This window comes from Aulonocara stuartgranti, assembly GCF_965226115.1.
Source record: "Aulonocara stuartgranti genome assembly, chromosome: 20".
NCBI lineage: Eukaryota > Metazoa > Chordata > Actinopteri > Cichliformes > Cichlidae > Aulonocara > Aulonocara stuartgranti.
Window position 1 is genome coordinate 17052281 of NC_138956.1, and position 24979 is coordinate 17077259.

Here is a 24979-nt window from a genome sequence, read left to right on the forward strand (position 1 = left end):
GAAGTTGCAGTACATTGCACTACCAGCAGAGGGAGGTATTTTATTTTTCAACCAATCATTGGAAGGTGTTTAAACAGATATTGCTAACACATTTAAATGAAAATACACATCAGCCACCTAGGTTAATCCTTTCTGGCATAGTACCCTGGAATTTAATTCATAGCTTCTTTGGTCACTAGCAATTTCTTAGACTTATTGGAAATATATCTTCTCCCCAATGCTGGTACTGCAACTTCTGCATGAGTGTTCATTTCACGCTTTGGAGAGACAGAGTGAAATGGACATAATGGACTGACGTGTCTTTTGTGATTAAATCGTGATTAAAGGTTGTTACAAGATCAAGGACTCAACGTAATTAATATTAACTTAATATTAACTTGACGTATAAGCACGTCCAGGTGCATCACTTCCTATATTGTTATTTATTATTATTCTTGCTATACAGAAAATGTAATCTTTGGTGTGTGAAAAATTTTTTTTGAGGTGCTTTTTTTTCTAAATGTCATCTTAAATGTTATCTTTCTCCAAAGCATGGGGTCAAGGTTTTTGTATAGGTCTAACTTTAACCTTATTCTGTTTGGGATCTATTTTGGATCAGGTCTAATCACTGGAGTTCTTCAAAAAACATAGTTTTCCTTTGAGTGCTGCTCAGATGGGACATCCAACCCAATCAGACCAGGTAAGATGACATTCAGCATATAAAGCCCACACTAACATTTGATAACTGGTACTAAGCAGTTATACCAATACTGTGTCAGTGTTATTCTGACCCAAATTTTTTAGCCCAGTGTATTTGTGTGTATATATATATTTTATATAGTTTAGTTCCAGCCTTAGCACAACACATTTTACTTCTCTCCCTGGTAAGTCCACACGTTGAAAGAAGAGACCAATTTGGCATTTCACATAAACACTAGGATTAGGCTTTATTGATTAGACATTTGCTTTGGTGTCATTGACACATCTGTACATGCATGTATTTCCACCAGTACTTTTCGTACACAGCATCTTTTCTCAAAGTTTTCAGCAATGCCACCCTTTAGAAGAAGCACACGTTTTGACAAATCTGGAAAGAACAATAAAGTAAGTCTCCAAAGGACAACGCAATTACAGCAGCGCACATCAAAAAGCACAAATTTGACAAGATGTAGTATCTATAATTACTTACCTGCCTTGTTTTACTCAGATTAAGCAAATTACTTGAGTGTCTTTTGGGCAAACTGAATGATTGAGATAAATCCAAGCAGTAACTGGTGCATCATGTGTATTATCCATGAATGGCTTTGTATCTTAGTCCAATAAAGAAGCCAATCTAACCTCAGTTTTAGATTTAAAGCTGTTTTCTGATTAATTAACTCCAGTCTTTCAGGGGTGTTTTTTTCTTGTCACTCTGAATGTGGATTGGGGTGATCAATGCACAGCTACAGCTGGTTGAAGGGGACCAAATCCATTGAACAGTTGATTTGGTTCCATTTTACCAGCTTTAGCAAAGCATTTTAGGGTAGAATCTGGTCCAGAAGAGGTGACAGGAAGAAGTGAAGATGCCTGAAAGAGACAAAGCCAGAGAAAGGAAATGATAAGAAATGACGCTGTTCACACCCACGTGTCGTCAATAAGCAGTAATAAAACATTTGTACAAGCTGCAACAAACCAAACAGCACAATGCATCAGCAAACAGGCATTGATTGCTAGAAAAAAATGTTGCCCTTAAAAGAGTGCATGTTACTGCTTAGAAGAAGCCAGATGATACAAAAAAGGTATGGGTTGCAAAAGACCAAGGGAAAACGATGAAGAACAGAAGAGAGTGAGTGAGCCAGAAGGTAAGACAGAGAAAGGGGAATAGCAGGTAGGACGGGTGATGAAAAAGAGATGAGAAAAACAGAAAGTGGGGCCCTGAGAGATAAGAGAGGAGCACATATAAACAATGGTTGCAGACAAACTTGAAAAAACAATGAATTCATCACCTAACTGCCAATACTGCTAATGAAGCCAGTGGATAGGACAGCAGGAAAATTAACTCACATTGACCTCTAGCCTTACACGTGGAACATCTCCTCCTCTCTCCATTTCACCCAGTCTCTCCTCACCAGCCGTTACTGTTCTCACGTCTATGCACTAAGTTCTGGCCCATAGTTGGGCCTGTTCAGTGTGGTGGCACAAAGATGATGTACTCAGCAGTCTTGCTGCATGGCTCTGCTCGTCTTTGGAACAACTCACTCATTTCCTGGTTCAATTAGCCTAGCTAATCATTTAATCATTAGAAAATAAACTTTTTAAGCAGACTCATGGCCCTAGAAACGTATTGATATATGTTGTGTTTGGACTGTACTTTTTCATAATTGACTGATCTTATATGATAATCAATGGCCTGAAATGACAAACCTGCTAAAGACTGTTTTTATATTAACAAAGGATCCGATACATAAGTGGACATGGGAAAGGATGGCTCGTACTGAAAATTATTAAACTAAAGTTTTGTTTTGGACTCTAATGTGAAAAGATGCGTACCATATGTGCATTGGTAGCATCAGATACAAACTAGCTGGAACAGACCACACTAATCTGCAAATGGAGCTTTCTAACAGAACGGCCACAAGTAACTCATCGGGTATCCTTCCACACTAAGCTTATATAGGCTGAGATTTTTAAGTGCCTTAAGCCTGCCCACGGTTTCTCTGTACTGAACACGGTCCCACCCCTTTCTCATTCAAATCCCAGAACACAGACATGTGGTCCTATATAAACTAATTCAGATAAATTCAGATATTTTTATATTTTCAAAAGCATTTTTTTCTTCAAGCTTTCGCCCTGAGCCATCATTTGTGAGGTGTTCACCGGAGTCTTTTGTGGCAGGACTGGGTTTGTTGGTGAAGGTCATTTTGAACTGTGGGGGAAACTCAACGGGTGAGTACGCTAACGCTGACTAAACTTTTAACAGTTTTCCTAGTTGTCAACAAATCTCAATTGTCATCTTTCCTATTCCACTGGTGACAATGAAAACACACACAGTTTATTCTAACTCAGTCCCACCAACGCCATACTGGAACAATAAATATGGGTAAATCCACAGCTGAAGAAATTCACTGTTTGTGCCAAATTGAATAAAAAAAAATGTTGTCCAGCAGTCACAGCCTGCTCTGTGTAGCTCTACTAGGATTTAGCACTTAAAAATGACACGTGTAATTGTGAACTTTCAGTTCTGTATTAAATCTGTCAAGATAAGAAATACAACAACCTAACACAAATTGCATAAAAAAAAGTGTAAATACTAGCTGCGGATGTAAAGACAGGGTCCGTCCAGTATTTCTTTCTCTCTCTTTCCATCTATTTAATAAACTTGCAACCTATGAGACCGGCAAATTGATGAGGAGGACACATCCTTGAGTGAGGAGGAAAAAAGAGGGGGAAGAGAGAAGGGAGAATGACAGGAGGAAGAAAGCTGGAAGTAGCACACAGAGGAGAGGACAAGCCTGCATGGCCTGAATTCTCTACCTGTCCTCGAGCTGCAGTTGCTCTACCTCTGCAACATGCAGCACTGCAGTGTGCACGTGTGTGCGTACTCTGTGCTTCCAACAGAGTATCCTGTGTTGATTCTCATGTCTATATTTGATCCTGGTGTTGCAAGTGTGAACTGTGCCTGTGTAGAATGTTCACACAGGATGGATGGTGAGGCCAAGTACTACCCGGCAAGCTTCTCTGTGTGGTCAAGCACAACTATCAACTTCAGAGGAGAAAGCGCTGCACGCTGAATCCTTTTCATAGCAGGATTTTCAGTAGATTGAGGAGAGAATTCCTGCCTGTGCTTTATTCTTGCAATCTGTGGCCCACACACTCATCAAACAGGCAACCCTCCTTCACCCCACACACCTCCACTCAGATCTGACATCAAACAGAATCATTATAAACAGAGCGTTTTATCATTAACCTCGCTCAGATGCCTGCTGAAGGCTTCACCGGTGAGTGCTCTTTCAACATTAAACTGTAAGACAGCTCTGTCAAGTTCACAACTACAATAAGTAAAGGTGTTAAGCATTCATAAGTTTAGCAGTTCAGGAGCTCAGCGAAGTGGACTTTATATATGTGGGTCGGTCGGAGTGCTTAGTGTGTGTGTGTGTGTGTGTGGGCCCTCTTGCTTGCTGCTACTGTAGGTGCCCTCTATGAGGCTGACTGCATGGTTGGAGATAGGCTGGCTATTTTTCTATTCTGGGACCGTGCTGTCCGCTGCATTCCTGCCCTTATATTGGAGACAGAGGGGAGGAGGAGTTGAGGGTTAGGGACAGCTGGACGCCTGCAGAGGAGCGAGGGAGAGACGGAGCGGTAAAGACAGTTAGGGAGTCATAGTGGGAAGGTCAGTGGGGGTGCACGGCGTCCCTGGGGAGGCTCACACAGTACAGGTAGTGTTACGTAGCAGCTGCCTGCCCACAGCTAAGTAAGGCCCCAGCAGGAGGAGTGACACTTTGAAACCAGTCCCGCTGTGGACTCTGTCACTCTTGCTCACCATGATATTTTCATTTCAGATGTATGGCCTGACACTGGGGGCTGCACTAATACAACCTGCCATACGCAGCCACTCCCCTCACTCTATCAGTCTCTTCTCTCGCTGACCATGTCATGCGTTCTGCCTATCAGTGTCCTACTGCTTTTTCGGTGTCTAGCTGACTGACTGCCAGACCTTGGTTCTCCATCAAGCGCCAATACTGTGGGAGGGCGAGGCCAGGAAACCTGTCAGACCATCACTTCCTGTCACATCAGTGTGAAACCCCTGATGGTTCTGAGGGCCACTGTTGCAAAATAGCCATTAAAATCCACTTAAAACCACAATAATCTTCTGTAATGCGGCATTTAAATGAAGCAGATTTATACAAAGCATCCTAATGAAGGTCTGTGTGCATGTCTGATGAAGATGTTTGCCAGCTGGTAATTAGCTTAATGCAAGGCGCACCATAGTAATGAAACAAGTTGACCTGTGGTCAGGCTGTAAACTTTATCTTCTGTGGCTGGCTGTATTAATTCCCTCTAATTACCTAGTGACTAGAGGCAGAGGGAAAAGTGGGACGTATATCATCAAACTAAGCTTAGACATTTCAATTAAACCTAATTTCTATGGGAGATGTGATGTAAAATAAAAGTCCATAAGCAGAGACCAGCCCTTAAAGACTTGGGGGCTGGTGGGTCAGCACCTCTCAAAATGAAAGGACCTGTGCCACGAGGTTAGCAGTGCTAATGCTGCTGCAGTCCACTGCAGACACCGCCTGGCTGCCTGGCTGGCTCTTCTTCTACCACCGACCCCTCCTCCGCAGCATTCGGACGTGAGCAGCGCCCAGCGGTTGACTCAGCATTTTTCTCACGCCTGATTGGTTGATCAGAAGGGGAGGCAGGAGTGTAACAGGGCCCGTTATCCTCTGCTCAGCTGGTTCCTCGCTCTCTCCCTGAAGATAAAACACGTCTATTGGATTAAAAAAAAGAAAGTTTCCTGACCTTGTGGCGACTGCTTGCCTCAGGTGCCGCACCGCGACTCTTTCTTTATCAACCGTCTCAGGGTTGCTACGGCCTTTGATGATTCTATCTCAATACTGTAGTTCAAATTGTGGAGCAACGTTGACATAAACAGTGAGGGCAATTGGTAGACCTTTGTGTCTTCCAAACTCACCTCTCTTTGCAGTGGATAAAATACCATGATCGGGTTTGCTTGTGGCCAATAAATGCATCTTAGCTTGGGATCTTTAATGTCTCTTTCATTAAGCGTGTATGCAGCACTCATACTTTGTAATTATTGCAGCGTTTATCTTCTGCTGCTTTTGATTTTACCTCACAATGATTTAATCCTCAAAGTCGCTTTATTCCTTAACCTTTTAATCTAACGGCAACACCCTTAAGACGATCAATACCTATTTAGATGATATATTTAATTATATCCTCACGCTTTGGCCCTCCCACCACCACAACATTTAAACAGGATTTGACTGTTTTCAGCACTTTAATTTCCTTTTTTACAAATAGGACTAAAGCCTGTTTCCTTAATAAACCCTCTCTTCGAGGACTTTGTGAGTTTTCAGACTTGGCAGGAGTGAAATACTTTTCATTTAAGGAGCTCTACACAAACTTTTGCCATCATGCACTTTGGATGCAGACTGCATGGGCTAGCCATGAGCTAGCCAAGGTTAAAACAGTGATGAGACAAGCATTAGACTGTCCTGCACTTTTATACTGCTATGTTATATGTCAAAGATATATTATGTATATATAATGAACATTAGCATAATGACAACAAACACACTTAGACATGACACTAGCTATTCTGCCCTCTGCTCTCATACTGGATATTACTGTAGAAAACAAATGTTAGTTATGCATTTGTTTGGCTTTGTGCCATTGCATGTTTAAGACAAAATTCATACAGTTTGACCCTGCATATAAGTTAGCATTGTGACTAATATTTTCTGGTGTAGTGGCATTTCTTCTCAAGTATGACTTTGCTAGTGACAATGTTAGCAGGTGAGATATGGTTAGTCAGTTGGCTGTAAATAATCGGGCCATGGTTTAAAAAAAATGGTAATATTAACTCCTCGCTCTTAAAGGCAAGAACGTATATTTTTAAAGTTACATTATAGTCGATTTACAAGGACAAGACTTTGATAAATGAAAAAAGTTATATAATGCAAATTTAAGAGCAAAGGGTGAGACAGTAAGTGTCCTTAATGAGCCATTTTATTTGGTAATTTCACCAAATATATATTCTGAAAGTTGGAGCCCTATTTGGATCTCCTCACATAGCACACATGTGAGTCTACTACAGTTTTACTGCCCTTTGGACCTATCCACACTATAGCAGCACACCATCAATAACTGTAATGAGATTAAAACACACCCACATTAAAAAAAAAGCACAGGAAAGCTCTTATTCCTGCCAATGTAGCTGTGTGTGATTTTATGCGATAGAAAATGCTGAGCTGTAGCTTCAAAACTTAAATGGAATTGGTGTCTAAATATGCTGGAGACAGCCAATATCTGTAATTACACGCTCATAAACTAACGTAAAGATATAAAGAATTCCTGCATACTGGGCTGTCAGTAAACTTCTTGGGAAAGCAGAGGAGATAAATGGCTCCGATAGACAGTAATGAAGAGAAAAGCCCCTGTTTCTCAAGGAAAAGGAGATCAGATAAGGAGAATGAGGAGTGCTCCAGAAGTTAAATTAAAACAATTTAATGAGCAGGTTTTTGATTTTTAAAAGAACTCTTTGAACGATATTAAGGGGGAGAAGACGTCATCCGGTTCGGAGAATGATGTCATGATCCATATGCAGTGGCTGCCAAACCGCAGCAGACCTGCCTTCTGTCTTCACCTTTCTTTCTCCCCCTCTCTTCTCTCTCTCTCTACCTATGCAGGCTGATTGTCACTCTGAGCACGCTCCCCCTGCCCCTCCCCACCCCCACTCCCCCTCACCCCACCCCACCCCCTTTCTTAACGAACCACCGCTGCCACTTAGGTGTTTTAGTCATGCATTACAGGCTGCGGCAGGGCCACAAAGGCGTGCTTGATATACACTCTGTTGTGAAACAAAAAATCCAATGCAGTTAAAGTCAGAATGGGCGCTCGGGTGTAAAGATAGCCCCGGCTGACGTGTTCTTTTCTATCGCCAGACAGTGGGACACCCACTCTTTTAAAGCTTGAAAAGCTCACAGAGACGGAGAGGCTTCATAACAGTGTCCTTGTTTTAACGTGGGACAAAAAGGAACTAAAAGAGGGCCTGAGCTAGTTAGAGCCATCTAGATTACAATCAGCAGCAGATGAGTGTCTTGGTTGTTTCTGTGAAGACGTGTGTCGGGATGGATAGGTGTAACTAAAGTGATAAGGTTTTCACTTACAGGCAACATAGTGGGAATAAAGAAAGTTACAGTGTATCATTCTATTGATACATTTTATTGGTCTTCTAATCATTGGTTGGTCATAGATGAATAATTTGGCTATCATGTTAAATTATGAACATAAGTAAACTACAAGTTTGAGCCTTCTGCATCATTTAAAGCAGGGCTAATCAGTGTCAGTATATGAATAAGGACTACTCAGGTATGTGAAAAGGGGCTGCTCATATTGAGCGACTCAACAAGGTTGACTCTTCAACTGTACAGTTCCTTTTAGCTAAAAGATCTTCTTTGACATTTGATTTTGCAGTTTCCAGTTTTACTGCTTAGGTTTATTCTTACTATCATCATTCATTCTTTCCACTTAACAGTAAAAATGATAAAGAAAAAATGAAAAGCAACCTGTTCAGCAACGATACAGTGCACAAACTACAGATAGGTTCTCATTATAGGGCGTCAAACTACGGTGTTAATCACAAGTCTCTGGTGTCACAGAAAAACATAAATGCATAAATGATGTCCTTCACATACTTTATTGCAATGGCCAATACGTCACGGCACTGACGCCACAGTGCTCTGTGGCGTCAGTGCCGTGACAAAGTGCACTGAAGGAGTCAATGGTATGGATCACAATCATGTGGAAGAAAACAGGACTCTAAATAAATGTCAATGTCGATCCGACTCTAATAGAGACTGTAAGAAAGTTTAAGGGAACAAATCTGTGCTGCTTTAATCTCCACTACGTTTATATAAAACAACTGTGCTCTTTACTCCACCTTCAAGTCATTTTTGACCAGGATATGTCCTTCAACGCACATATTAAACAAAGATGTAAGACTGCTTTCTTCCATTTGCGCAACATCTCTAAAATTACAAATATCCTGTCTCAGAGTGACGCTGAAAAACTAGTTCATGCATTCATTACTTCCAGGCTGGACTACTGTAATTCATTATTATCAGGAAGTCCTAAAAACCCACTGAAAAGTCTTCAGCTAATCCAAAATGCTGCAGCAAGAGTACTGACAGGGACTAGAAAGAGAGAGCATCTGTTTAAATCCAGAATTGAAGTCAAAATCCTGCTCCTCACATACAAGGTCTTAAATAATCAGCTGATAAAGACTTGCTGATTAGAGGGCTAGTCTGGTCTTGTTTTTCCTTTACTGGCCAAGCAGGCATGATAGATAGCTGCTCCTTCCTGATCTTGGTTCTGCAGGAGGTCTCTGCCTGTTAAAAGGCCCACGTAAGGCCTCGAGCAAAAACAGTTGGACTCGACGACTATCTGTTCTGATTTTAGAAACAGAATATCACTTCAATCACCAGGATCATTTTAGAGAGTCACTCAACTTGTTCTTTTCAAATTCACAATGAGATCTCATCCCATTGAGGTGCCGTGCTGATGCCCCCAGATCCGACAGGAAAAAAATGTTTTCACTCTACGAAGTGGAATTCGTTGAAAAGAAACCATAACTGCTACAATAGCCCCAGGCTAATACACAACCCACTCATGATGTTCACTAAACCTATAGTTTCTACTGTAGCCCTGCTGCTGATACAGCACTACTTCTGGTGTGTAAAGCCCACTGTTACAGATGGTAATCCAGCTATCATATACTGTAATAGTCTCTGTGCAACAAAATGGAAGCAATTATCTCAAAGCACACAACGATCGTTGGAACAGATCACAACGCATAACTCTTTATTGGTTTGGGAGATTTACTTTCTGCGACTGGCTCTCTCTCTTTGTAATTCATGTTCTTTACAATTCTTCTCTTCTTTTGTTTCTTCTCTTCCTTTGTTTATTGATCATTTGTTCCTCGGCTTTCTCGTTAGGCTTGAACCCCTTCCTGGGGCTCTAACGTAGCCTTCGTGCCACCACAACTGCCTTCTTCCTTTCTCTTTTCTGTCCCCTACCTTGCTCTTTTTTCCTTCCTCTTCAATAACAGAAGTTCTGAGCAGTGAGGTGATGACAGGGGAATGCTAAGTAGCCTTGTCCCGACGCCGCACTCTCCTCCTTTTAGATGTATGTGTACTTACAGGAGGGAAGAGAGGCCAGACTCTGCGCTCTGCTTGCTTGACTGACGGACTCCCTGACTGACATGGTCATTTTACCAGCGGACAGTCCACAGCTGACTCACTGCTTTTGCTGCCTTGCAGGCTGCTCCACTAATCTTCCTCTTCTATCGTCCTGTATCACCGGCTGTGGCAGGCTGGCTTGCTGACTCCCTGACACTCTGCACTCCAGCACACTGCTCCCAATTACACTCCTCCTCTGGTAGACTGAAGGGAGAAGGATGCATGAGACCCCACTGAGACAGAAGACGTGCTGTATGCACATAGAAATCGCATGGGTAACTACTGCACTTAATGTAGATCATTGACGCTAAGACACCAGACACGCAGGCGCCAATTTATTCAATAAGTAATGTATTTTCTCCTAAATTTGGTCAAAATTACGATTTCAATTACTGCCTGTTTCAAACATCTACAAACCACCAATATCAAAACTCATAGTTGCACTAGAGGATATGTGCAGACTAGACAAGATTCAGTCTCTGGAGACAATGAAGGTCTATGCAAAATGTTTGTGCTCTTGACTAGATAAGAGCCACAGGGTTAAATCTATTGTATTCTTTCATGTCTTCTCTTTTCACTCACCCTGAGATCAGTTGTATTTGAGGGCTGCCCCTGCATGAACCTGGTTCAAGAAAGGTCTTCCTGTTAGAAGGCCGTTTTTCTGCCCCACCGTTACCAAGTGATTGTTTGTAGGAGATATACAAAGAAGAAGGCGGGATCTCTAATACTGATTTAAGCTTACTCATAATGTGCCCTGACATTGACAATATTGCTAACTATCAATATAACTGAAAAGAATTCATGTTCTTGACAATATGATTAAAACATTAAAATGTTAACTAGACTTCATGATGGAAGTCTACACCACATTACCAGCACAAACTACAGCAGTCTCTGTTTTTTTTTTGTTTTTTTTTTACTTTAGCTTAATTAGCTTTAAATTCAATTCAGTTTTACTTTAAATTGTACAGCACATAGCACCAAAATCACAACAACTGTTGCCCCAAGGAGCTTTAATAGATTGATACATATTCATAAATATTTTATACAGGTTTTAAGAACTATAACAGTTCCTCCTGTCCTTCTTCATGAGAATTCCTCTAAAAATGAATCTAGAGTACATGAAACCATTCTTTCCCACAGTCTTCCTTCACTATTCTCATAACCAGTAATCAAAATAACAATGTGCCCAGGAATGCATTATATTCTGAGATATACCTTATGAGATACATCAGTGAAACTCTACTTTATATTCCCTGAGATGCCTCTCCAGGCAATATATTTTTTGAAATACTGCGGGACATGGATGGTAGTGCTCTCAGGCAGGAGTTGCATTACAAAAGACACTGGAGCTGTTCGTTCAATAACCCAAATGTATTTTGAAATAATTAAAGGAAAAAAAAAGTGCTTATTCTGGGACAAGTGATAGCCACAAAAGAAACAATTAAAGTGAGAAATGCCTTTTTCTAATTTTTTGGTCAACGGACAACTATTGTGTCGTAAAATTGTAAATGTTATGACCTTATAAACGCAGACAGAGTGTAATTAGAATATCAGGATAACTGTAAACCCTAGCGGTAATCATGGGGAGGAGGGGTGTCAATATAAGGGGACCTCGCATGTGAAAATATGTGTGTAATCTCCAGCGAGCAGAGAGAAACAGTAGCAGAGGGGACGCAGAGGAGGGGGATGTGGTCCACCACCAGCACCACCACAGTGCCCTTGTTCCTTTAATTACTTCCTCTGCTTCACAGCTTCACTACATAACAATTATCCTGCGTGTTCATTTGAAGGGAGCAGACCCCCTCTCCTCATATCGTGCAGTAACGGACATCAGACAGGCTGTGATGTCAGCAGCATCGCTTGATGTAAAGAGAATACTAGTGGGAGCCATTAAATTAGACTCGGGTTAATGCAATTGTCTTTTACAAACACCCCTACCCACCCATCTCTACCTCCTGCACAATAAACATGAGCAAAAGTTGCCCGTAGCATTGCTCAGTCCACATGTAAAGTTTTGCCTTTTCCTCTCTGCATTGCATCTTAAGAGCATTCAGCAGATACTAGAAGAAAGGCACTACAGATTATAAACCCCGCTTATGTCCCATAACTGCTACCATCAATTATGCACTGCTGGAATGTTAGATTCTTCAGCTTTTAGTGCTTTAATGTGAACTTACTATTTTTGCAGTGCAGCACACTCACAAGGATAGGAAGGGGTTGGGTCTTTTGCAGTCTATTGGAGTCTAATTCAAGCAGATGTCTGTTTAATTGATCGAAACAAATTACCTCAACATTGATCTCTGTCCCGGCCTAAGCGACTGATCTGCTTTTTGGAGCCACACTGTGTGTGTGTGTGTGTGTGTGTGTGTGTGTGTGTGTGTGTGTGTGTGTGTGCGTGCACGCTCGGGGCAGGGTGAATCTTTTTTGGCTCTGACACACTCAAAGAGAACGTATGGCTTAATCGCTAAATGATAAATAGTAATTTGCTTTCTGATTGTGCTGTGTTTTCTTCATTGATTGTGAGGTTTCCTTTGAACTAATGCACCATCATTCTAACATTAAACTGCTGGGCCAATTAACTAATTGACTTTTAAGGCCCATAATTATGAGAAATTCATTAGATGTTTGAAGCCGTTTATTATCAAGGCCTTATCTTCTTTCTTTCATTGGTTGTAAATTGTCTCTTATAATTCCAGAGGCATATGTACTGTACGACACATGTTCCATCACCAAAAAGCTCTTTCTGCGTCTGTACAAGACTCCGTTAATGTCTAAGACCAAAAGAACTTTTATAGGCCAAAAAGAGACATCACTACTCATATAGGTACACGTATTTGAGTTTTTATATTTTTTTTTAAAGCTCTGCATACTTAAACCAAAGATTATACATATAAACTTTTTTAAAAAAACTTTTGGTTTTGGATTCAATATTTTTTAAGCCTCAGCATCAGTATTTTGTTTACAACATGCTAGGTTTAGGACCTAGAAGCATGAGCACTAAGTTATGCACTAATGCTAACTTGTTTGGTTAGCAAACTATAACTATAAATTGCATGGAGTCAAAGCAAAGAAATCCATATCTACTAATTAGTGCTAAGTAAAAAAGTGATAAAATACCACAATTTCATTCATCAAAACTGAAGTACAAACTTTCAGATTACCTGAACCACAAAGTAAGCTATACTAGTTGTCAAATAATACTTAGCCTAGCCTAGCAAAATATAGATTGGTTACAGCTGCTTGTAGTGGCACAAATCTCAAACAATCTACCATCCAGACAAGTGGAATATTAAGTTAAAAATAAATAAATAAATAAGCATAAAGAAAAAAAACCACACCCTCCAATTAGCATATTTATCCTTCAGTCATTTTTCATTCATTCAATGAATATAAGTCACACACACGTATGTGTTTATATATACTGGAAAACTGCAAACTTTGGCTGAAGCCTATTGCTGATGCTACAGATAAAAAAGCTTCTACAGCTAAAGAAACAAATCACTGAGCTACCGCCCTCAGAAAAGGTGCATTACAACCACGTAATGTGAACATTAAAAAAAACAGAACATAAACAGCCAGATGAATCAATACTGTGGCTGGGTCTGTTGGTGTTACATATACATTCTAGAGCTACTTTCTGAGTGTTTATGTGGCCATACCCACATTTCATTTAGACCGGTATGTGTGATGGTATCTATGTGTGTGTTTTATATATGTGCCCATTGTGTGAGCAATGACTTTGCAGGGGGTTTCAGATGTACATTTCCCCTGAGATTAGCTTTTGAGACATAAACATAGAATGGGATATAATAGGCTATGTGTGTGTCCTTGTATCAGGGCGAAACGACACATACATTACCACTCCACCGCATCTGTTTCAACTTCCATTACTCTTTACCGCTATTATATTCCGTAGATTGCTGCCGAAGCACACTTACTATAAACATGATTAAAAGAGAAAAAAGTCCCGGCAATAAACTCTGACACTTAATATCAAACGGCTGACTTTACAATCTTCTCTCCTACAGTCTTGTCTTCTACTTCCTTCTGTCTTCTGAGATACACAGAAATGCAGTGCAAGGAGGCATATTAACAATTTAAGAAACTAAACTCACCTATCTAGGGCACCATTAAAAATATAAAGGCCTCATTTGGAGCCATTTGTTCTTCTATCACTACACACCTCATGATGCCACATAAAGTCACCCCTGATTAAAATTCGAGTTATATTCAGGGTTGCGGGTATCTTGTGTACTGCAGAACCCTGCAACCATGTTTTCACCTTTTTTAGAATAAAAATGAAAAAGGAACTTCACAAATGTATCATTTTTCCAAATTTTGAAGTGAGCCATCAGCACTATAACTAGCTTCTGCAAGTGTTTCTTGTTGGTAATTGCTTAAAACATGTTTCCTTATCGTAATGCACATAGGGGCACTGACAAAATAAAAACACACATGGTGTGTTTTTGTTTAAGTAGACAGCAGCACATTAACAAGATTTTACATTCTGAAATACAATAATGTACCCTGTGTGGTGTGCACTGTGTAAAGTCACAGGATATACACCAAACAGACCCTCCTGATTTGGTTACGCTATAAGCTGCAAAAAATTCCCATCAGTTGCCATTGCTGCCTTCTATCACTAGTTGCTGTTTCAATCGTTACCTATCACTTTTCAATGCATATGTTAGTATGTTCTTTGCAGAGCTGACAAGCTTGGTGAAAAGCTTTAAAATATATTCTGCTTCTGTAGGAAATTATTTCAAATGCCTTGTAGTGATACTAAAGATAAGCTATATATGAGAAGAACAGGTAATTAATTTATGGTATGGGTGGTATAAATAAGGCTACTGTGGTGTCAGAAGACACACCTACTAGTTGGTAGAAATATCACTTAATCTCTAACATTCTTTACACTAACAGAATCAGAATCAATTAGTGGTGGACAGAAACATAAGTATATTAATACATTTTTTTAAATCCCAAAAATTTGGTGGCATTGTCCAACAAATCATCAACCTAACAGTACGAATAGCTGTTTCAGAGAGGGTGAACATCTAGTGAGGCACAGTCAGCAGATTAACAGCGAGTGTTGCTTTATCAGTCTGAAGAAAGAAAAAAACACATGAATCTGGTCTCTAGCTGTTTCTTAAGGAGAAATACTGCTCATAATTAAATCAAAGTCTTTGTCTTCATTTTGATTGTGAATCACTTTGTATATTCTGAGTTAAGTTGGTCAATTTGAATTGAATTTAAATTAAATGTGTTTAATTAGTTTGTGAGAAATTTGAGCAGGAAGGGTCATTAATTAATCCTCTGAGCTCTAATCCTTCAACAGACACTCTTGTCTGCGTGGTTGGTGAAACATCAATTTACAATCCATTGATGATTAAAGCTAGGGTTGGGGTTCAGTTAATGTTGACTCCTTTTTATAGAATTTAAAGAGAAATGTAAAGAGATTTCACTTAAAATGTAAAACATTCTTGTTTCTGTTTAATATATCTGGCAAAAACCCAATGCTACCCCTAATCTCCAATGACCTTGTGAGTCTTTAGTGTTAAGATGCAACTGCATCACTTTATGCCCAGGGCATAAAATCATAAACATCTAAAAGCTTTTGGACAAATGCCTGTATAAACTCAGAAAAAAAGCAGGTTTGGCCTCTAACATAATCTTGCCCTGGTTGATTGACTGGTTTGCTTCAGCTGACAGAGAGTGGTGAATCAAGCACTTCTTTACACATGCGTACAGTCAGCTGGATTGTAGGCTCTGCATTAAATTCCATATTCACAGAGGCAATTTTTTTGTAAGTTGCTACAGTCAATGTTCCACATGACTGATCTGTATGTAACTACCACTAATCCCTCACTGGGCCTGTGGATTACAAGCTTTGCCTTTGCCCTTGTGTGGACTCCAAATGGGGAAACAAGTCAGCCAGCCAGCCAGCCAGCCGGTAAGCTGGCAAGTCAGCCAGCTTTGGCATTGGACTAAACAGCCAGCAAAGAAAAGCTGGAAGAGAGGGTCGGGGAAGCCCTGAGAAGAAGCTGGAGTTCTCAAGGTGTGTGCATGCCTGTATGTGTTTATGTATGCGTGAGTATGTGTGTGTGGATGGATAACTGTCTAGCGCAGAGCGAGTCAAAGCGGTGGCATTGGTTTACTTTTAGCGGGGCCCCCCAGTCGTCCAGCTTTGGCTGTCTCAGCACGGTGCCGCAGTCAGCATTGTTGCATATTTAATGTCCTGATGAGAGCTTCCACCTGCTGACACAGGCAAAGTGACAGAACAATACCCGCCCAGCCCCACCTCATACCCCCCCCCCCCCCCCCCCACACACACACACACACATACACACAGGAGGCCCTGAACACCATCATCAATCCAGCCTTCGCCTCGCCTCATCTCACACGCTCACTCGCCACAACTCCCTCCGCTACGATCCTACTTCAGTCTACGCTGCTCTCTCGTTTCCCTTTTTTTCCTTTACCACCCCCCACCCCATCCGCATCTCCTCTATCACACACTTACTACTGTGCCCTTCTATCTTTGAATTCTCCCACAGTACAACGACCTTTCCCGCTGCTTCTTAAAAATCACTGCAATAAATCCCTCCAACATAAAAACACACTCACACACTTGTACTTACTCACAGGCACACATACTTTACGTTTCTTTGTGTGTGTGTGTGTGTTGGGGGCGCTGGGCAGGGGGTCTTTATGAATATGTTCTCCAGTGATGTGTGGAGCCTCTTCATTTGCGCCTGCTAAGATTAGAACTGTCTCTCATATTGAAGCTTAATTAGCTTTGAAACAAACACACGACTGCGTGTATTGTAATGTTAAACAATTCTTCCTGGCACGAAGCTGTTCTTCGCGTTTATTACCCACCCCTTTTTTTCTCTCCTTGAAAAATCACATTGGCAGGAAGTGTAATCCGACTGCATATCCCTGTCAGACCAGTCGCTCCCACACAGGCACAGCACCCCGGGGTGTACACCTGACCAGGGCCAAATTACCGCACTGAAACTGGCCCAAATAATACCTGAACAGGGACAGGTAAACCTTAAGTAGGCCACATACAGTATTTATATACAAAGTAGGCCAAAATCCATACACTAAAACCTGACATGATTGTTATACCTGCTCCCAAACCACACCCGGATTAGTCACTGTTCCAGCACACATAGACATACTGTGCCTCCCATACATACTTAATCAGAGCTAAAAAATGATTACACAAAGACCTGCATGTCCTGCTGGCTCAGCATCCTGAGACAGATATCATACAGGCTCACACTGTGGGTTTGCCTCATCGTAAGTCTTTTTCGTTCACTTTTCCTGTCACTTTTCTCTCTCTTAGCTGTCTTGTAAATGCCATAAGACATAAACTTCCCCCACTGCAAAGAAGTTGACAGAACAATCAGACCAAGTAACTTGAACGAGAGGTGAAAAATTTAGACTTCTGATTTCAAATGTCTACAAGTAGGCCAACAAGTCGAAGCCAGATCCAGACAGCGTGACTGCACGCAGGCGTCTGAGCGCAGTAATCTGTTAGAGAGGCCTGCAGCCAGTCTCTTCTTCTTCCTCTTTCTGACCGTCCTCTCAGGCCCATGCTATCCATTAGCAAGCATTTAATCACTGCACCATTTACTGGAAACCGCTGTCTGTCTGTAGTGTGGGTATGTCTACTTGTGTGTCATTTTGTAGCATTAGCAAATTCACACAATGTATTCTTAAAGTAAACAAAATGGACTTCTTAAAAACTAATCACCATCACAGGGTGTAGGGAAAAAAAAATCCACTTTTGGCCAAATGAACTAAGAATGAAAGACAAATCTGAAAATCTATGACAGCCATGTGGAAAATGTCGACCAGAGTTTAGCTGCATCTACACTTTACTGATGTATGTATCTCATTGAGAAGCTGACTGGACTCAATTGGGCCACATCAGGGCAGAAAAAAAATTTCACATACCTTGCCTGTGATCATGTAGCATGCAGATAGATTATCTACAGCTAGGATGTGGAACTAAAGTAAAATCTTCTTCATCATGGTGGATTTGCTTTGCAGTTAAGTTTAAAGTTCCTTTCAGGTTGCTGCGCTGCAATTTCTCCCGACCTGGGATACATACTTCTTTACATTCCATAGTTGCTCTTGTTCATATGGGCATATAAAGAAGTATGTCCCCCAAGCAGGCCACTGTCCTTGGTGGCGCATCAGGCCTCACACCTCCTCCACGCTGCCAGCCCAAAACGCTCGTCAATGGGGAGGGGAAAAAAAGTGTCGAATCAGGAACTGCGCTGACCACTGAATGCATTTATGACACTCACCAGTAGCACAGGCTTCAGGGTTCACTCCTCCCATCCCAACAGAGAGAGTTCTTTTGATGCTAACATGCCAAAGTTTTCTGCCTATTAGAATAAGGACCCAGCTTTTTGTTCTGACCCGTGGACCAAAAAAGAGCCGAGATGATTTAAAACTTTAATTAAAGGAGAAATCCATGCAGCTAGTTTACACTTTTTTTCATTGAAAAGAAAACACCTACAGCTACCACCAACAAGTCACTATCAACGCTTAAAACACTATGAGTAGACACTTGTAATAAGCCACTATGTCTGCCCACTATGTGACCGCTGAGCTTTGAAATATTGTACATTATGAAGTGATTTTTCTCAAACACACACACACATGCACACACAGCACGCAATTCACCTTGAGTATCATACTTAGAGGTTCAGCTGCTGTGGGGTGAAGGAGGTGTGGGAGTTAGAGAATGATGGGAAATAAGGGAGATGTTGCACTTACCTACAGGCAGATGTTGGCTAGAAGCCCCCCAGCACGTACACACACACACACACGCACACACACACACAGGCACACAGATACAAGCCCCCCACCCCCCATCCCCCCACCTCCTCCTCCCCTCGTCTCTCGCTTCAGCTGGGACGATGCACCAAAGAGAAGAAGCAATAAAGCGAAAGCACAGAAGAAAAGGAGAGTAGAAGAAGAAGTGCTTCGCTCTCTCTTCCCTCAGTCTGTGTCCCAGGTGCTGCCTCTGCAGTCTGTGTGTGTGTGTTTCGCCACACACTCACTCTCTCTCTCTCTAACATCCTCACTCTGATTCTCTCTTTCTCTCTCACCCTATCCTCTCTTTATAATCTCTCCCTCTTCCTCATACTGAAAACTTTTAGTCCGGTGAACAGCTGCTCGTCCCACCGGTCCTCCACCACTGACAGCAATTCCCCCCCTTTTTTTCCCTCACCTCCCATTCATCTACCCTCTCTCTCACTCTCGTTCTCTCTGTCTCACACACACACATAAACATTGTCCCATGTAGTCTATAGGCTGCCATGCTATGCAGTCACCCCCTGACTGCCCACTCCCCCTCATGTAGCATGTGCTCTCATTCCCTCTCTTTTTTTCTCTCCTGCTCCCATGCGCTCTCTCTCTCAGCCTTCTACCTCTTTCCCAGTCAAACTATAGCGGTGTTACACTTCCATGCTGAGCAGACGGTGGTGGTGATGATGAGGTTTGAATGGCACATGTGGTGCTGCACATGGTCAAAGTGGGGGAAAAGCAAGGGGGAGAAGGCCGAGCGAATTAAATTAATCTCTGTATATGTCGTGTGTTAATTTGTAAATGTATATCAGTGTGCATAGATTGTGTGTGTGTGTATGCGTGTGTGTTCAACTGCCCTTGTTGCTCCAGTGAATCCTATTCACCTGAAGTCCCTTCCCACAAACACAATCACAGACACACAAACACATACACCCTACCTGCTGGCACACACTATCTGCCCTCTCCTATTAGCCTCAGCCCCGAACTCCAACCAACCAACCAACCAGCCAACCAACCAACCACCCGATCTCCCTCTGGTACACACATATAAATACACACATCCCCCATCTCCTTCCCTTCCCCCTTCCTCCCCCCTCCCCATCCTCTCAGAGATCAATACCAATTTATAGGCAAATGCACAAAGGCTGAGTCGCGCTTTTAATGAATTGAACCATTGCTAACGTCAGACATCTAATGAAGGCTCTGAGAGAGGCGTTAAGAAAACCTATGGCGGGAGCTGCAGAAAGCGTGTAAGGGTTATTGGGAGTGTGTGTGTGTGTTTGTTTGCAGAACTGTAGGTTTTTGGATCACAGGTTTTACTCTAATTTCCAGTCAAGATCCCCATTAAGGTATTTAACTAATATAAGACAAGTTCAAGGATAAAATGCGCATGTTCTCCATCCACAAAACACTAATGCAAAAAAAACCCCTAAACTATTAGTAATAGAAAAGAAAGAAAAATGGGGCATGCACTGCTTCTGCTAATCTGCAATGTCAGGAAGTCTCTCTTTGTCTTTGTTCTGTCAAACTTTCAGCTTGAAGGACAATTAAAGCTAATAAAATCTCCATGAAAGCGTGCATTAAAGCATACTGTTGACACAGCACAAAGTTCTCCCCAATATTCTATTTGCTAACATACAAGGAACAAAAGACACATTCCCCTATATAAGAGTCCTTCCACAGTGAAGTGGAAAATGGATATTTTGTAAAAGCTTCTACGTGCATACATTTTCCACTTGTGTTTGTGCCTAACCACTCACATATTGTATATTGCTTTTCCATGCTACATAATCTGACTCTCATGTCTTGTCCTGCACTTTGAACACACAAAATGCCTGAGTGTATCAACTGCAAATGCAGAAGCTAGTATGTCATCTTCTCTATAGCCGCCCCAATAGCCCTTTTGTGTGTTCCTACCACTGTGTAACCAGTGCTATGGGGGCTGCACACATCAGCCCTGCCCGCCCAGTAATTAAACTAAAAGTCTCTTCCATAAATCACAGTCGTCTTCTTCTTTTCTCCTCTCTCGTTCCTATCCTATTTTCTCTCCCAGGGATGGAACGAAAGTTTTGTAAATTACCAGCTATGGCTGGTAAATGAGAGGGGCTATGCACACTACAAATCCAGCTCTAGACACAGACACATTAAGAAGAATTAAGCCACCTATCTAGCTTCTTTGCCATCATAGTCACAATATTCCTGGCGGGAATTACAATTCTCCGGGGAGAAGTAGCCAGTTCCTGCAGATTGCAAGAGCTGCTCAGCATGTAATGTGCACCCTTGCTCCACTACAATACATAGTTGGGAATGTACCATCAGACAGGACTTCTTTAGAACAAGGTGAAGTACTAAAATGTTTTCTCATACATGCAAATGAAATTGAAACAAATATAAACCTCTTCATTCTTGTACCCTCTCAACATTTAGAGTCCCTATGGTTAAGCTAACACAGTTTCACACAGGCTTCTTTTCATACCAAGTGGAGGATAGACACATTCCCTTCAGTCAGCTGTGTCTGCTAAAGCATGTAAAGCTATGGAAGTGCTCTCTTACAGGGATGGGCAAAGATACCCGACACTTTGCCACCTCCTGTCAGTGCTCTGCATGCTTGACAGACAGCTGACTACTGCTGATCTCCCTGGTATCTGCTAACTGGGTAAAATTAGCCTGGACAACGGCAACACAGAGAGAGAGAGAGAAGGAGAGACACTGGAAGAGAAGTAGGGGGAATGATAGAGAAGGATGGGAGCATATGCGGGACACTTTTAGAACCTTGCTCTTACTTTAAACTTCTCTCGCTCCTTCTCTCTGGAGAGTGACACATGTGTGTGCCCCGTCTATAGATAGAGCCGAGGCCCCGTTTGGACGGCCGTCCCAACACAATGATGCAACTGATAGAACTCACCTGTGCTGCACCATGTTCAACACCATGCATTATGTTCTGCTGCTGCCATATGGAAATATAGTGGCTCACATGCTGCATAAAATGCAGTGGAAAGTTTTATAAAAACTGGCAAAAAAAAAATGTGAGGCGATGTGATAATTTCACATGTGTATCATGTACATGTTCACAATCTGAGCAAACAGACAAAGGCAATAGCACAATAAATAAAAATTTTTAAAAAGTACTTTAAACTTGATGTACATTGTGTAAATTCATATTCCATAAAGAGAGACTGAGTCATTTCCACCATTTCCAGTTTTCATTCTAAGGAGTTTTCACTGAGTGTGAAATACTTGCTTCATCTGTCCAGAATGTTGAGTCTCAGAGATAACCCTTGACCTTTCAACCCTGTCCAACATGCAGCATGTTGTAACACTTTCCCTGCTACCACCAATCAAAAAAACAGCGGCGCAACAAATAAATAAGAAGACTGTTTCCAGCTCGCTCACTCACATTTGGAATTTTTTCTTTCAAACCAGCAGCTAAAAAACAAAACTAAAATAACAAAACTAAATACTTTACTCTGTGAGAAGGCGGACAAAACAATGGTACACATACAGAAACACACAATATATGCAGTGTGTAAGCACTATGAAAACAAAGAAAGCAAAATTTTAAAAACACTTATTCTACAAATCTCTAAACACACACTGAGGCACTTCAACACCTACCGTAGTAAAGGTGATCCAGATGGGGATGGTGGCCCATGCGGAGTGAAGCAGTCGCTGCAGGCGGAGTCTCGCCTCCCTGGGAGCTGAATCAGCGATGGAGAGTTTAAGGATGCGGAGAGGAAAAGGGGAGGAGGAGGAGGAGGAGGAGGAGAAGGAAAGAAGGAGTGAAAGGAGAGGAGAGAAAAGAAGAAGGGGGTCATGGGACTTGTGACTATCTCTCTCTCTCTCATTGCTGGATGCAAAAGGAGGAGGGGAAAAACAGGCAGACCAAGAATAAAAAAAAAGACATGCATGTAGAATTGAGAGTAAAAATAGTGGCCATAAAAGAAAACCATAGAGGTTTGTGTAAGAGGATTCGATTTTGAAGTGATGACTGGGCAGTGAAATGCGTCAGCCGGCAGCTGCCCGTCCTTGCGCACCACACCAGGCCATGTAAAGTTAGAAGGAAGACAGCTGATCAGACTACCAGAGAAGGAGATGGAGAGAGATAGTGAGTGCTGACAGAGCTGAAGGACAAATCGGGAAGAGGGACAGGGAGAGGGAGGGGTTGGGAGAGCGAAAGAGCGGGAGTAAAGAGAGGCAGTGCGCAAGGAATTGAGGGAAAATAACGTAAAGAGTAAAATGAAATAGAGAAGAATGAAGGAAGGATTTGGAAGGTAGAAAGGAAAAGGCAGGAAAATGAAAGACAGGAAGGTAAAGTAAAAGGAAATGGGAAAACAAAAAAGAAGGGAAAAAGAACTGAAAGAAGGAAATGCAGAAACGCAGAGGTGCAATGTTTGGAAGAGGAAAAAAACAGAAAAATAAAAAAGAGCAGTTGAAGGGGGAGCTTTTAAAAAGTAAACTTAATTATTTCTTACTCTTTTCTGTCTTTCTTGTCCTTTTGCTCCCATATTCCACTCAGTCACTTTCCAGATATGTCGTCCAGAGGTTGGTAAAGGCAATTCCTCCGCAGAAAAAAAAAGATGAGGGAATGACTACAAAAAAGAAACAATAACAAACCCCCCCCCCAAAAAAAACAACAACTTAGATATCAAATTCTTAAAGTAAAGTAAAAAAGGGTTTTTAATGATAAAAGGTCATCTGATACCGCTTATGAGCAGTGATTTGTACGTTGATTTTTTTTTCAATATGGGTGTCAAAAATAGTCGAAAGAACATTAGAATGAGAACACTGTGAGTGAGGGAAAAGCAGCGTAATCAGAGGAAACCCCCACTGTCCCACGATTTTTATACCAAGGTAAGAACCAGAGACACACACCCCTCTGTCAGCCCACCCATGTAGGCAAGATCCACGGCCTTATTTAGAGAAGCATGGCAAAAAATAGCCTCCCAAGTGTTGCTTTGAGGTGTCAGGGGTGGGGTGGGAGTGTCTGTGTACAGAGGGTGGGTGGGAGAATAGGAGTGACAAGATGGGAAAGACTTGGAGATGAGAAAGGTTGGGTCAGTGGAGGTGGTGATGTAGCCGCTTTTAATCATTCTATCTGCTATTTGACTAGTGTGGCCTGAGCTTGAATTACTCAACAATCTTCTCTTGTTTTCACCGGTGTCATGTGACCATCCTATAGCTTCCTCTGCTCAGAATGCATCATCTGCTGTACTTACAGATTACCATCCCTCTCCAGTGTTTCCTCTGTAAGTGATCATTACATTACCACCAGCATTGGTGGTAATATAATGTTGTAATGGATTTTTTTGGTATTTGCTCCATGTTATATCTATTTGGTGCTAAAAATCTGCACTCCACTATTTGCATATATGAAGTAAATGCAGTGAAATCTGTAAGTATTTGGACAGTTTCTCAGTTTTTATGAGTTTTCCTCTGTACGATAGAACAATGCACTTTGATCCAAACAGTCAAGACATGATTGAAGTGCAAACTTTCAGCTTTATTTATTCAGTCATAATTGGTGAGAGCCTCAACTTTGACTTTATAACACCAACCTTAACTCTTCTGAAGAGGCTCAAAAATGACTTTTAAAAATGTGTTATATTTAGCTTTCCACATGTTATAAAAATGTGGAAAGTTAAAAATTTTCTTTATTTATCTAACCAAACCTCAGAGAACAATTTTAAAAAGTAGCACAGAGTTGGGGTTAAGGTCATCACCAATTATGACTTAGGCCTGATTTAGACTTCAGTGGGAAACTTTTGTAGAGCCTATGACAGAACAGTTAAATCCTTCCCAAATCAAAAACCCTGGATTAACGGAGATGTTCGCGCGGCACGGAACACCGCCTTTGCCTCCGCGAACACATCGGACTACAAACACGCACATTACCAACTCCGGAAGACGATCAAAGCAGCCAAACGTGAGTACAGGGACAGGGTGGAGCAACAGTTTGACAACCCTCGGAGTATGTGGCAGGGACTAAACACGATCACAGACTTTAGAGGGAAAACCAGCACACCGCAGACCACGGCCTCTCTGTGTGAGGATCTAAACGTATTCTACGCTAGATTCGACGCAGCGAACACCATGAGACCGGACAGTGTGCGCACCGCGGATGACGTCAGTGCGCACACTGTGTCTGAGTAGGATGTGCGGAAGTGCTTCAGGAAGGTGAACGCGCGCAAAGCTACTGGTCCGGACGG

At 41.7% G+C, this 24979-nt stretch overlaps 1 protein-coding gene and 1 long non-coding RNA gene across 2 annotated transcripts in view; one reads left to right on the forward strand and one right to left on the reverse strand.

Annotated features, from left to right (window-relative positions):
- The window catches only part of LOC309697457 (uncharacterized protein), a 366834-nt gene that overhangs the window by 159711 nt on the left and 182144 nt on the right, over positions 1 to 24979 (forward strand). The gene's annotated exons all lie outside the window — the stretch shown is intronic.
- Positions 901 to 23337, reverse strand: LOC309697458. Its single transcript, XR_014273831.1, has 3 exons — positions 23246 to 23337; positions 22389 to 22471; positions 901 to 1545 (listed from the first exon to the last, which is right to left on the reverse strand). It is a non-coding gene; the product is annotated as an uncharacterized lncRNA (long non-coding RNA).